Here is a 13,181-nt window from a genome sequence, read left to right as displayed (position 1 = left end):
TTCTGAACACAAGGGAGAATGGACTGTAGGGGAAAGTGGCTTGTGTCTTTGATGAATACATAGAAGATTGCCAAAAAATAATCCAGTGCACTGTGCATCGAGTGAGGAAAGGGAAGCTCAGACGAAAGCTCTCACTCAGACAAAGCCTTGACGGTTCTGTGGGTGGTGGTTGATGGTCTTTACCCAGGGCACTTGGGCTCAGCTGTCCTGCCACCTCCTCAGCCAAGGTCTCCCACTCCCAATGTCAAGAACAGAGAGCAAGGCAATGTCTCAGCTTCAGCCCCAAAGTCACAGGGTCCTTCCCACCCCAAGCAGTGTCCAGAACTAAAGGCAAAAGCTGGGAAATCAACAGTGAGTTGCTGATACCAAGATGACATCATTCTTGGCAGATCCTGACCAAGTTGGAGCCAGAAAGGAATGAAAGGGAGCTGGGGAGGGGTATGTGCCTGTCTGAGGAAGTTCTGTCTCAAGGATGTCTCTGCCTTTGCAAGTTTGCACACCTCAAAGATATGCACAGATTTCCATGTCCAAGTTTATCTGTCATATCCTTTGAGACCACTACATTCCAGACAAGCTGTCCTGAGCACAGTACTTGCTCAGGAATGGCACCTCCACCAATGAACTGGCCCCAACTCCTGCCTCAGTTCTCCAAGGCCAATGAACTTCTTATCCAGGCAGCAAATGTGACTATCACCCTGTTGGCTAGTACAATCCCTGTCTCCAGGTCACCAGGGAAACAGACCATCCTGGGCAGCTGCAATGAGAACATTTTTGGCTTGTTCCCTAATTAAAAAGAAATCTTCAGCTCTTTCCAGATATCGTATAAATATGTTTGTAGAGTGTCACAGACACTGTACCTGAGAAAGGGGGAAAGGAGGAACAGGAGACCCAGCCCTGAGGTGAGAGGAAGACTGACCTGTCAGGGGAATCCAGAAGGCCGAGGACAGGACCAGCAGATCTGTGGAAATAACTTTTCTGTCCTAAGAAACTTAGAACCCAAGTCAGTGCTGTGGACATCACATCAATCTGCATGTCTATTTGTGCAAGTACAGGGGCTCAAACTCAGAGCCTCATGTTCTTTCTTAGCATGTTTGCTTAAGGCTGGTGTTCGACCACTCAAGCCATACCTCCACCTGTGATTTTGATGGTTAGAGATGAGTCTTATAGACTTTCCTGCCTGGGCTGGTTTTGAACTGCAATCCTCAGATCTCAGCTACTGAGCACCTAGGATTACAGGCATGAGTTACCAGTGCCCAGTGGATTTGTACTCCTGAGGAGCCTACTGTGTCCTGACTCAGTGGCTGAGCTCTGAGGTGGAGGGCTAGCATGGGAGCTGCACCATTAGGTGCCGAACCCCAGGACTGCCAGACTGAGAAAAGGATGCCAACAATGAATAAGCTCTGAGTAATACCTCCCGGAGAATGGCTTCGAGAAGTAATGTGCCAAGCCCTCGTGGCCAGAGGCTTTAAAATGGTCACTTCTCCCCTTCCTGTAACGTTCTGGGACGCACAGCAAGAAGTCAGTTATCTGCCCTTTGGATTCTAAGTAGTTGGAGGCCTGCTACTTTTCCTGTCCCCTGCCACCCCCCTGTGGCAGTTTTCCTTCACTTTATCACACTGCCTCCTATGCAGACCAAACAAACAAACAAAACAACCCAGGTTCCAAGCCCCTGGCCAAGGCAACAGATGTAACTCTTTAAATGTATCGGACTGTGCTCCTGAGGCCTAAGTTGAGCCTTGAGAGCTTGAAAAATTAATCATGGCTCTCAATTCTGTTTTCTTCAGAGGAGCGTGTGGCCAGACATCAGCATTCTTTTCTAATTTTTCTAAGGATGGTTTCAGTGTGCGTGAGAGCTAGAGCGCTCTGGGAAGGGGAGAGGCCAGGAGGACTCCAGTGCACAGTGTTTTACGCTGATTGCTTGGTGTCTCAGAGCCCAATAGTGTACCTATAGTCTTTACCATAGTTCCCGGCAGATGGAGTAGATCCTATCATTTGGAGCCAATAGCACCATGATGCCCTGATGTCGAATTTATTGTATGTCAAAGAAGCATGCCTCCTCCTCCTCCTCATGGGTTCAGGCACATTCTGAGGAGGTGTGTTGACATTTGCTTTGATGTTCATTGCATGCATTCCTGCCAAATTACATCATCACGTTGAATATGGTAGCTGTCCAATGTGGCCTAATTAATGCCTAATTAATTTGTCTAAAGGAAATCAGCAGTTTTGTGTTTTTATCTCCTTTCAGTGCATATTAGAACTAATAACCCACCTAATTTAGACTCTGCCTGGACATTCAGATTCATTGATTTGTAAGAAAAAAAAAACCCCATTTAGAAGATAGCTAATGGCAGCCAGCAAGCCACCTTGCTCCTAAATGCACGTAACTCTCCAAGAGTTCTCAGAGGAAAACCACGCACGCACCCAGCTCCGGCTCTAGCCTTGGGCTCCAGGGTCACTGGCCCGTGAGCCCTGCTGGGGGCTGGGGCAGCCGCCTCAGGGGTGCGGGCAGGGGCAGGGCCGCCTCGGGCCTGGTTATTAAGGACTGTTTGGTTTCTGCTGTATACTGTTAAGCGTGTGCTTGGAAATGATGAATGAACCCTTTGTACGCTGTGCACACGAACGAGCCAGGTGGACACACAGCTGCGTTCCCAACACTTACGCGGTCACTCCTATTCTCTGTGCAGGCCTTGAGGCACGTAAAGGGGGCCGGAGAGCCCTAGCGGGGGAGCCGGCTGGGCAGGGAGGGGAAGAAGGGCAGGAAGGCTCGAGGTGTGGGAGCCCTCAGGGATGGGGGAAGAGGAGAAAGGGATCATCGCCTGGGGAATGGGAAGGAAGGGTAGAGGGCCTGGGGGGAGGGGGGAGGGGGGAGGAGGCAGGGGGCAGGAGGCCTGTACGCCCTGCTGAGCATTCCACCAGGGCCCACGAGCCAGAAGCCTGCTCTGGACGGCGGCTTCCGAGGTCTCAGGTCCACCCCCTCTGGCCAAGGGACCGAGGCCGTCCACACTGTCACCCAGCGATCAGGCATTTTCCACCCCAGGGCTACACCTGCTTCTGAGGACTGTGCTTCTCCACGTGGTCCTCTGAGGCCTTCTTTCCTGTTTTCATAATCTTTGATATAGTCATAGGACAGGGCTTGTATAAACGTTCACACAGCATTGCTAGAGGGCATACAATTTGTAAAGCGATGCCCCAGGTTTCTGTTGCATCCGATTTCCTAAGGATGCCCAGCAGGGGTGAAATGCAGACATTACTTGTGATGTTACCTTTGGTAACACTGTTGTCATTGTTTTGTCTCTGCACGGGCGGCCTCTGCCCTCAGCCTTGCACGGGTGTCAGGAGAGGCAGAGATCTCCACACAGCAGCAGCAGCCCCGGGCCCCACCCGCCCCATGCACAGCCTGCCCCTCTCCAGACAGGCCACATGAGAGGGAGACACCTCCAGCCCCCCCGCCCCACCAACAGGACAGGGTGTAACACTCGGAGATGGCCAGCAGAGCCGCCACGTGGCAGACCCCACAGGTTGGTGATCGCCGCCGACCACCCTCCCCCGCCCCAAGCCTAAAGGGTCTGGGCGACACTGCAGGGTGAGGGGCACACGAGATGACACTAGATGTGGTGTCATCCCTGTCAGGTTGTCATCCTGTGGACCCGGCCACGTGATCCAAACCAGGACTCGAACAGCTTGTATGTTCACGTCTGTCTTCGTACATTCTTTGAAAGTTGCCTAGCAGGACACCAAGTTCACTACCACCCACCATGGCTACTTCATGTATCGCAATGTGCCTGTGAGAATTCCTCAGGGCCCCCAGGAGAGAGAGAGAGAGAGAGAGAGACACACACACACACAAATAAATAAAAGCCAAAGAACCTACGTGAAGGGAGGGGTGGGAGGGGAAGAAGGGGAGGACAGCGGAAGGGGGGGGAAGGGGGGAGGGCAGCAGAAGGGGCGGCACTGGCTAAGAAGCGCTGTGCTCACAATGCAACTTAGGGGATTGCAGCCGCTTTGTCTAACTACTTAATAAAAAATAAAACCAGAGAACCTAGACGGAGGAGCAACAGATTTTTTCAGAACACATTCAAACCTGCAAGAGAATAAGCATTTCATGCTTCTACTGCTTCATGTAAAGAAGAAAAAAAAAAACCACTCCCACCGGAGCCACCATGTAGAAGAAGTGGAGACGCCACTCGGACAGAGCAGCCCTGGGCATCTGCCTCTCCCCACTGCAAGGAACTGGAGGCAGCGGGGGAGGGAGAGAGGGAGAGGCCCTAACATGGAAAGGCCAAAATGTTTAACATATTCTAGGCTACAAAAAGATATTTGATTCCTAGAACTTGATTTCTCTACTGTGAGTAAACAAGATGTAGGAATAAATGGTTGTGCTCACAGTCCACCCTCTAGAAAACAGAACCCTTTGCACCCTTTGGAGTCTATGAATAACCAGCTGGAGGTCTCTAATCTACCTTGTCCTGGGTCATGGGGTCCTCTGCTGCCGACCCCCCCTCTTCCTGTTCCCAGTCCCGGTGGGCAGGATAGATAATGCTCAGACACACTCTCCTTTCTCCTGACCAAGGTCAGCCATCTGCTCTCCTGAGGACTTTGATCTGCCGTTCGGTTGAGCCTCTCTCCGCCTGCACGCATTGGTGAGGCCCTGATCTGCAGCTTTTACCTCTGTTCTTCTTTCCCTGACCAAGTCCACCTGTCTCTTCTTCCTCCTCTCTCTGTTCTCCTCACCCGGAAGCTGCATGCCCTTTACTGTTGAGGCAAAAGCCCCCTGATCTCCTCCCCACACAGCTCCCAAGACCTTGGGACAGTCTCAGCTTGCCTCTAGTTGTTTGTGTCATAGGAAACATGGTGTCGCATCTTCTACCAGCATCTGGATCTTCTTTGGGTCAGCACTGGGGTTTGAATTCAAGGCTCCGTGCTTGTTAGGCAGGTGCTCCGCTGCTTGGAGCACACCCAGTCATAACCGACACCATCAGAGCACAGTATGAGAGGCTCGTTCGTTGGGAGGAGAGATTGTGCTCAACTCTAAAAGATAGCAAGGCCGCATGGGAACTTGTATGCAGCGGGGAGGTGAGGGGTCTGTGGATGGGCAGTTCTCAAGAGAAAACATTGGAGGCAAAGGGAGCCACCGCCGGGCCACACCTGTAATGCTAGCTACTCAGGAGGCTGCAGGTTCAGGCTGGCAGTTCCAAGCCAGCCCGGGGCATGCCTGAGACAATTATCTCCAACTAACCACCAAAAGTCCAGAGTATGGCTGTAGTTCCTGTGAAATAGTGTCAGTGAAAAAACTAAGGGAGTGTGGGCAGACCCTGAATTCAAGCCCCAGAACTGGCACAAAACTAATTAATAACTAATAAAGGAGACTCAGACTAGGCTACTCTAACAAAATGGTTGCTGAAGACAGGCAGGCCAGGACACTCAGCCATCACCCTGGCGGGGGGGGGGGGGGGGAGGTAGGGAGGGGGAAAGGAGGGGGGAAGGGGGGCTCAAGGGGCCCCGATCGGATGCTGAAGGTGATGTGAAGAGGCAGGAAATGGCAGGGGTTGGGGTCAGGGGTCTTCCTGGATCGGCTATGCAAAGGTTCTTTGCTAGAACTGAATTTTACTGGGATGTACATGGGAGAAGTTCCCGAAACCTAAGGTTGGGCCAAGCTCAGAACCTGGGTCAGCACGACCCAGAACTTCTTCACTTGGGTGACATCTTTCCCCACGGGGCGCTCTGTGTCCTCTCCAGCCTGCCTCCGCCACCCCCAACTGCAGCCTCGGGGTCTCCTGTGAGTGTGGGAAGCTCCAGCAGCGCCCTCAAAGGACCAAGCGCGGGGGGGGGGGGGGCCTGCGCCATTTCCTAGCCCTGGCTTCTGCCTCGGTCCTGGGGTGCCCTTCAGTGTGCCCCACACGAGAAGAGCAGAGCTGTTCCTCGTCACCCAGACCACAGCTTGATGGCCTCCCTTTAGGGCTGAGCCTCGCTCCCTGCGGGATGTGTTCCCCTTGGAACAGCCCTGTGAAATTCATTTTCCTTGACACGCTTCTATGTGGACAGCTCAAACAGCGGGTGAAACATGCTTACCTGTCCAAGAAACGTTAAACAAAGTGCATTCAAACTGCGAACTTGTGAAACCAGAAAAAGAACACATAATCTTCAACAAATAACGTCGAATGGTATGAGTTGCATATCTGTCTGATTGTGTCACAGAAGGACATGTGGGGTGGGGGGGGGGGTGTAGCAGAAACTCCTCTAAAGCAAATGCTGTCCCCAGAAGGTATGGCATGCTCCTGGCATTTGAAGAGGCTGAAAATGCTCAGATGAAGTGGACTTGTCCTTAGTCAACAGCGCCATCTGGCGTTGTCAAAAGGACATGACAGTTTGTTCTTGTCTTCACCTCCTGGTGGCATTCCTACTTGGCTTTGGATCTTTCTGGACAGATGCAGAAAGATCACTCAAGGGCCCTGCCAAGAGCCCCTGTGATGAGAAAAAATGGGGCGGGAACATCAGAGGGTGGTTTAGGCATCTGGAGCGCCAACGTATAAAGAGACTACATTTATTTGGGGTCCGTGTTTTGGGGATCCTAATCCGTGATCAGTTGACCCCATTGCTTTAGGCCTGTGCAGAGACAGGAGGCACATCGTGGAGGAGATCTGTGCACATCATGAGCCAAAGAGCAAAATGGGGGAAGGGGAAAGGACCACCTCCAAAGGCACACCTGCTCCAGCGACCTAAGGGGCTCCCACTAGGCCTCATCTTTTTTTGGGGGGGGGGGAGGAGAGAGGTAAATAATAAGCCTCACGCTTGTTAGGAAAGTATTTCTATCACTTGAGCTATACTTTTAGCCCCCCTTTAAAATTACGTTTCAGTTACTTTTCTCTGTTTTTGCTTTAGGCAGTCTTGGACCAGGATCCTTAGGTTTTGCACTGAACTGGGACTCAGGCATGTACTACCAGGAGATAGAGTCTAGCTAGTTGTTTTCTCAAGACCACCTCAAAGCATGATTCTCCACCTCCCAAGTAGCTGGATTATAAGTGTGAATGATTACACCCAGGTACAACCTCCAATTAGAACCACCCTGGGGACCAAACCTTTAATACAAGGTCATTGAAAGATAAATCAGGGACGACTGAGCTTGAAATTATAGCAGAGGTTGATCTGATTTACTGAGAGTCCAAAAACATAAATGTTATCTCAACTAATAATGCCTGCTGAGAGAGGGATAAGAGGAAGATGGTGGACGTGCAGAGATGGAGTCTAACTGAGCTCTCTCCAAGAAACCAGTTTTAGTGTCCCAGGGAAAAGTCCCTGGCTAGAGCATCATACCAAGTGAACCGTAGTAGTACAGAGATTTGGGGCAGAGAGGAACATTCAGGCAGCTGGTGGCAGGGGCCACGGTGTCAGCAGAGGCAGAGTACATGTGGCTTCTCACTCACTTCCAGCTCGAACTGGATGATGAACCGAAATCCACATCCTTCTAGCCACAGACAGATGCAGACTGCAGACAGTCTGAAAGAAAAAGCGGGGCGGAGGGGAATGTGAGTACTCCTACACCCCGCCGCCTGAGAAGAACACCATCTTTGAAACTGGCATAGGCCCTGCCAGAGCAGCTAGCAGGTGACTAGGCCTGAGAAGGAGCAACTACGACACCATTTTTCAACAGTGAAAGTCAGCTCCGCCCTGGGGAAGGTAGCCCCGCCCAGGAGCAGGAAGCTCCTCCCAGGGAGGAAGCCCCCTGCAGTGACATTGCTGTCACAGAGCAGCTAAACCTGCTATCTCTCTGCTGAAGGATTTGAAAGGGAACACTGAAAACAAATCAAGTAAGTAAAGAAGTCCATACGAGGGCTAAAACAAAGCTTCAACAAAGAAAGTGAGGCCATCCAATTAGGAGGAAGGGAAATAACAAAGTAGAAAGTCTTGACAGTTGATTAGACAATGCATAAGCTAGATTCTCTGGAACCGAAGCCTCTCTGCAATTGAAGATAGTCTAGACTTTCTAGAGAATGAACAAACAAATATCCAAAACAAATCCAAGAAACAGATAGATCCCTACAAGAGATACAAGTCAACAATCAGAAGGCCTAATTTAAGACTAATAGACTAATAATTTAAGACTAATAATTTAAGACTAATATTGAGGGGGACCTAGAGAAGGAAGCTAAGTGAATAGGAAATATATTTAGCAGAATCCTAGCAGAGAACATCCTGAAAATGCAAAATGATAGGTCCATTCAGATACAGGAAGCCCCTAGAACCCCAAATGGACCAGAACAGAACAGAACATCCCGCCGCCACTTTGTAATCTGTACAGGATCAATAGAGATCAAGGAAAGGATCCATAAAGCTGTCAGGGAGGAAAGATTAGTCACCTATCAAGGAAAACCAATCGGAATAACTATAGATTTCTCAGGAGAGACCATGAGAGCAATAAGAGCCTGAAATGAACTATGCCACGGCCTAAAGACAAGCAGCTATCAACCAAGAATAGTGTACCCAACTGAACTCTCCTTCATAACTGAGGGAAAAATAAAAACCTTCCACAGCAAAGAAAAATTGAAGCACTATATCTCCACCAAATCAGCATTACAAAAGGTACTTAAAGACGCCCCTCACATAGAAAACCAAAAAGAACAGAGAAACAGCCCCTAAACAAAGAATCAGATAATAATCATAAGAATTAATGAAGCATAGTCCCTAAGAAGGTGAATAACATGGCAGGAACTACCAAACGTCTCTCAATAGTAATGGACTTAACTCTCCAATTAAATCACATAGATTAACTAGTTGATTCAAAAAGATCCATCTGGGGCTGGGGATATGGCCTAGTGGCAAGAGAGCTTGCCTTGTATACATGAGGCCCTGGGTTCGATTCCCCAGCACCACATATACAGAAAACGGCCAGAAGTGGCGCTGTGGCTCAAGTGGCAGAGTGCTAGCCTTGAGCAAAAGGAAGCCAGGGACAGTGCTCAGGCCCTGAGTCCAAGGCCCAGGACTGGCCAAAAAAAAAAACAAAAAAACAAAAAGATCCATCTATCCGCTGTCTTCAAGAGACTCACCTTGTCCACAAAACAAACATATGCTGAAAGTGAAAGGCTGGAATAAAATCTATCAAGCAAACTGTCCCATAAGCAGGCTGGAGTTGCAATCCTAATATCAGATAAAACAGACTTCAAATTAAAACTAATGAGGCTAGATAAAGAACATTACATACTACTAAAGGGATCTCTCCTACAGGAGTATATAACAATCCTAAATATCTATACACCAAATGCTGGAGCACTCTCCTTCATCAAACAAACACTACTTACCCTAAAACACACATAGATCCAAACACACTGATTGTTGGTGACTTTAACACATCACTGCCACCTCTGGATAGAGCAATCCAGCAAAAATTCAACAGAGTAAACAATTGTATGACCAACTAGACTTAACAGATAATACAGAATACTTCACCCAGCAGCATCAGAATATATGTTCTTCTTGGCAGCACATGGAACATTCTCCAAAACAGACCACATTTTAGGGCACAAAGAAAATCTGTGCAAATTCAGAAATAGTGAAATTATTCCCTGCATTCTCTCAGACCACAATGAAATAAAATTAGAGCTCAACACCAAAAACCACCATATAAAATCCTGCAACTCATAGAGACTGAACAACACATTGTTGAATTACCAGTGGGTCACTGAAGAGATCAGAAAGGAAATTCAAATTTCAAGATATTTAACAAAAATGAACATACAGAATACCAGCTCCTCTGGGACACAGCAAAGGCAGTGCTCAGAGGAAATTTTGTAGCTCTGAGTTCCTATATCAACAAATTGGATAAATCTCAAAACAATGATTTAATGATGCACCTGAAGCTCCTTGAAAAATGAGCAACAAGTCAAACCTGAATCTAGTAAATGGAAAAAAATAATTAAAATTAAATCAAGGGGGAGAGGGAAATGGGGAGGGGGGAAATGAAGGAGGAGGTAACAAGTTGGATAAGAAAAGTACTCACTGCCTTACATATGAAACTGTGACCCCTCTGTACATCACTTTAACAATAAAGAAATTAAATAAATAAACACACATGGAAAAAATAAAATTAATTAAATCAGAACTAAATGAATTAGAGTCCAAAGAAACTATAGCAGGGATCAACAAAACAAAGAGTTGGTTCTTTGCGAAACATTAACAAATCTGACCCAAAAAAAAGAGAGAAGAACACACACAAGTAAATAAAATCACAGATGAGAATGGAAATATCACAACAGAAACAAGCAAGATTCAGAACATTATAAGGGAATACTTTGCAAACCTTTAATGCTAACAAATTTGAAAATCTAGAAGAAATGCAAGTATTTCTAGCAAGAATTGAAATACCCAAACTAAACCAAGAAGGTTTAAACCAACTAAATAGACACATATCACATATTAAAATAGACTTGGCAATAAAAGACATCCCAGCCAAGAAAAGCCCAAGACCAGACAGATTCACAGCTGAATTCTATAAGGTCCTCAAAGGAAAAAAAATCATTCCAATACTCTTCAAACTCTTCAATGAAATTGAAAGCGAAAGTTCATTACCAAACTCATTCTATGATGCCAGCATAACCCTCATCCCCAAACCACATAGGAACCCATCAAGGAAAAAGAACTATAGACCCATTTATTTAATGAACATCAATACAAAACTTCTAACAAAACTCTGCAACCGGGGCTGGGAATATGGCCTAGTGGCAAGAGTGCCTGCCTCCTACACATGAAGCTCTCGGTTCAATTCCCCAGCACCACATATATGGAAAACGGCCAGAAGGGGCGCTGTGGCTCAGGTGGCAGAGTGCTAGCCTTGAGCGGGAAGAAGCCAGGGACAGTGCTCAGGCCCTGAGTCCAAGGCCCAGGACTGGCCAAAAAAAAAAACCTCTGCAACCGACTTCAAGAACTAACCAAAAAACTCATACACTATGACCAAATGGGATTCATTCCAGGCATGCAAAACTGGCTCAATATATGCAAATCAATTAATGTAATTCAACACATCAGTAGGAGCAAGAACAAGAACCACATGATCATCTCAAAGATTCAGAAAAAAGGCTTTTGACAAGCTCTAACACCATTTCATGATAAAAGCTCTGAAGAAATTAGGAATCCATGGAATATTCCTCAATATAATAAAGGTTGTATATGACAGGTCTACAGCTAGTATTAGACTTAATGGTGAAAAGTTAAAAACTATTTACTCTAAAATCACAAAAAGACAAGGATGCCCACTCTCTCCACTCCTCTCTAATATATTATTGTAATTCCTAGCAGAGCAATAAGACAAACATGAGACAAACATAAACAGAATCCAAATAGGGAAAGAAGTAAAACTCTCCCTTTGCAGATGGCAGGATCCTGTATTTACAGAATCCCATAGATTCCTCTCCCATGTTACTTGAGCGAATCCAAAACTTTGGCAAAGTAATGAGGTATAAACCTAACACACAAAAATCAATATCATTTCCGTATGCCAACAGAGAAGAATGAGGCTGAAATCAGGAAAGCAACTCTTTTTGTAATAGTTTCAAAAAAACTAAAATAAAATAGCTGGAATTAACCAAAGAATTGAAGAACATCTATGATGAAAACTTTAAAAAGATGAAAAGGAAATTAAAGTAGAACTAAGGAAGTGGAAAAACCTCCCATGGTTCTACATTGGGAGGATTAACATCATGAAAATGGCAATACTGCCCAAAGCAATGTACAAATTCAATACAATACCCATCAATAGTCCAGCATCATTCTTTAATGAAATAGAAGAAGCAATCCAATTTTCATAAGGAATAATGGAAGACCCAAATAGCAAACAATCCTCAGCAGGAGAAACTGCTAGAGAACTATCAATACCAAACTTCCAACTCTATTATAAAGCTGTAACAGCTTTGTCCTGGCACATGAACAGGCCTGAGGACCAAATGAATAGAATTGAAAACCCAGGAATGATCCCACAGACATATGGCCACCTAATCTTTGATAAGGGAGCCAAAATGATCAGATAGAAGACAGCCTCTTCAACAAATGGTGCTGGCAGAATTGGCTATACACGTGTAGATCCTTATATATCACCCTACACCAGAATCAACTCCAAAGGAGTCAAAGACCTGAAGGTAAGAGCAGATACCCTGAAAACATTGCAGGAAGGAATCGGAGAAATGCTTGGGGTCGGTGGCACAGGGCAAAACTTCCTAAATAAAGATCCAGAAGAACAGAAGACTCAAAGAAAGGCCGGGTAAATGGGATTACATTAAACTGCAGAGCTTCTGCATGGCAAAGGACATACTTAGCAAAATAAATAGAAAGCCCACAGACTGGGAGAAGATCTTCACTAGCCATACAACAGACAAGAGCCTCATATCTAAACTATGCTTCAAACTCAAAAATTGAATCTCCCCAAAACACATCCTCTAAGAAACAACAGCCACATTAGTAAGTGGGCTAAAGAATTAAAAAGAGACTTCTCTGGAGACGAAATAAGAATAGCCGATAGACACATGATGAAATGTTCAACATCTCTGGCCATAAAAGAAATGCAAATCAAAACCACATTGAGGTTCTACCTCACCCCAGTAAGAGTGGGCATTATCAAGAAAACAAATAATAACAAATGCTGGCGGGGATGTGGCCGAAAGGGAACCCTACTACACTGCTAATGGGAATGTAAACTTGTTCAACCACCCTGGAAAGCAGTTCCTCAAAAGACTAAACATAGAGCTCCCCTATGAGCCAGCAACCCCACTCCTGGGCATTTATTCAAATGATCACAAGCCAGGCCACACCAAAACTACCAGCATAACTATATTGCAGCACAATTTACTATAGTTAAAATATGGAACCAACCCAGATGCCCCTCAGTAGATGAATGGATCAAGAAAATGTGATACATACACTCAATGGAATTCTATGCTTCCATCGGAAAGAATGACTTTGCCCCCTTTGTAAGAAAATGGAAAGTCTTGGGAAAAAATGTATTAAATGAAGTGAGCCAGACCCAAAGAAACATAGGCTCCATGGTTCCCCTCATTTGTAATAATTAGTATATGTCTAGAGTCCTAGCAGAGGATCACAATAGTTAACCAGTTTCAGTAATAGCTGAACCTGTTCAAAATGTTAATAAAGGTTTTGTTGCATGATAGCAAAAAAAAAAAATACATAGAAGGTCGGTACCA

This window comes from Perognathus longimembris, chromosome 15, assembly GCF_023159225.1.
Source record: "Perognathus longimembris pacificus isolate PPM17 chromosome 15, ASM2315922v1, whole genome shotgun sequence".
NCBI lineage: Eukaryota > Metazoa > Chordata > Mammalia > Rodentia > Heteromyidae > Perognathus > Perognathus longimembris.
The sequence above is the reverse complement of the archived record's forward strand: the minus strand, read 5'-3'. Positions refer to the sequence as shown.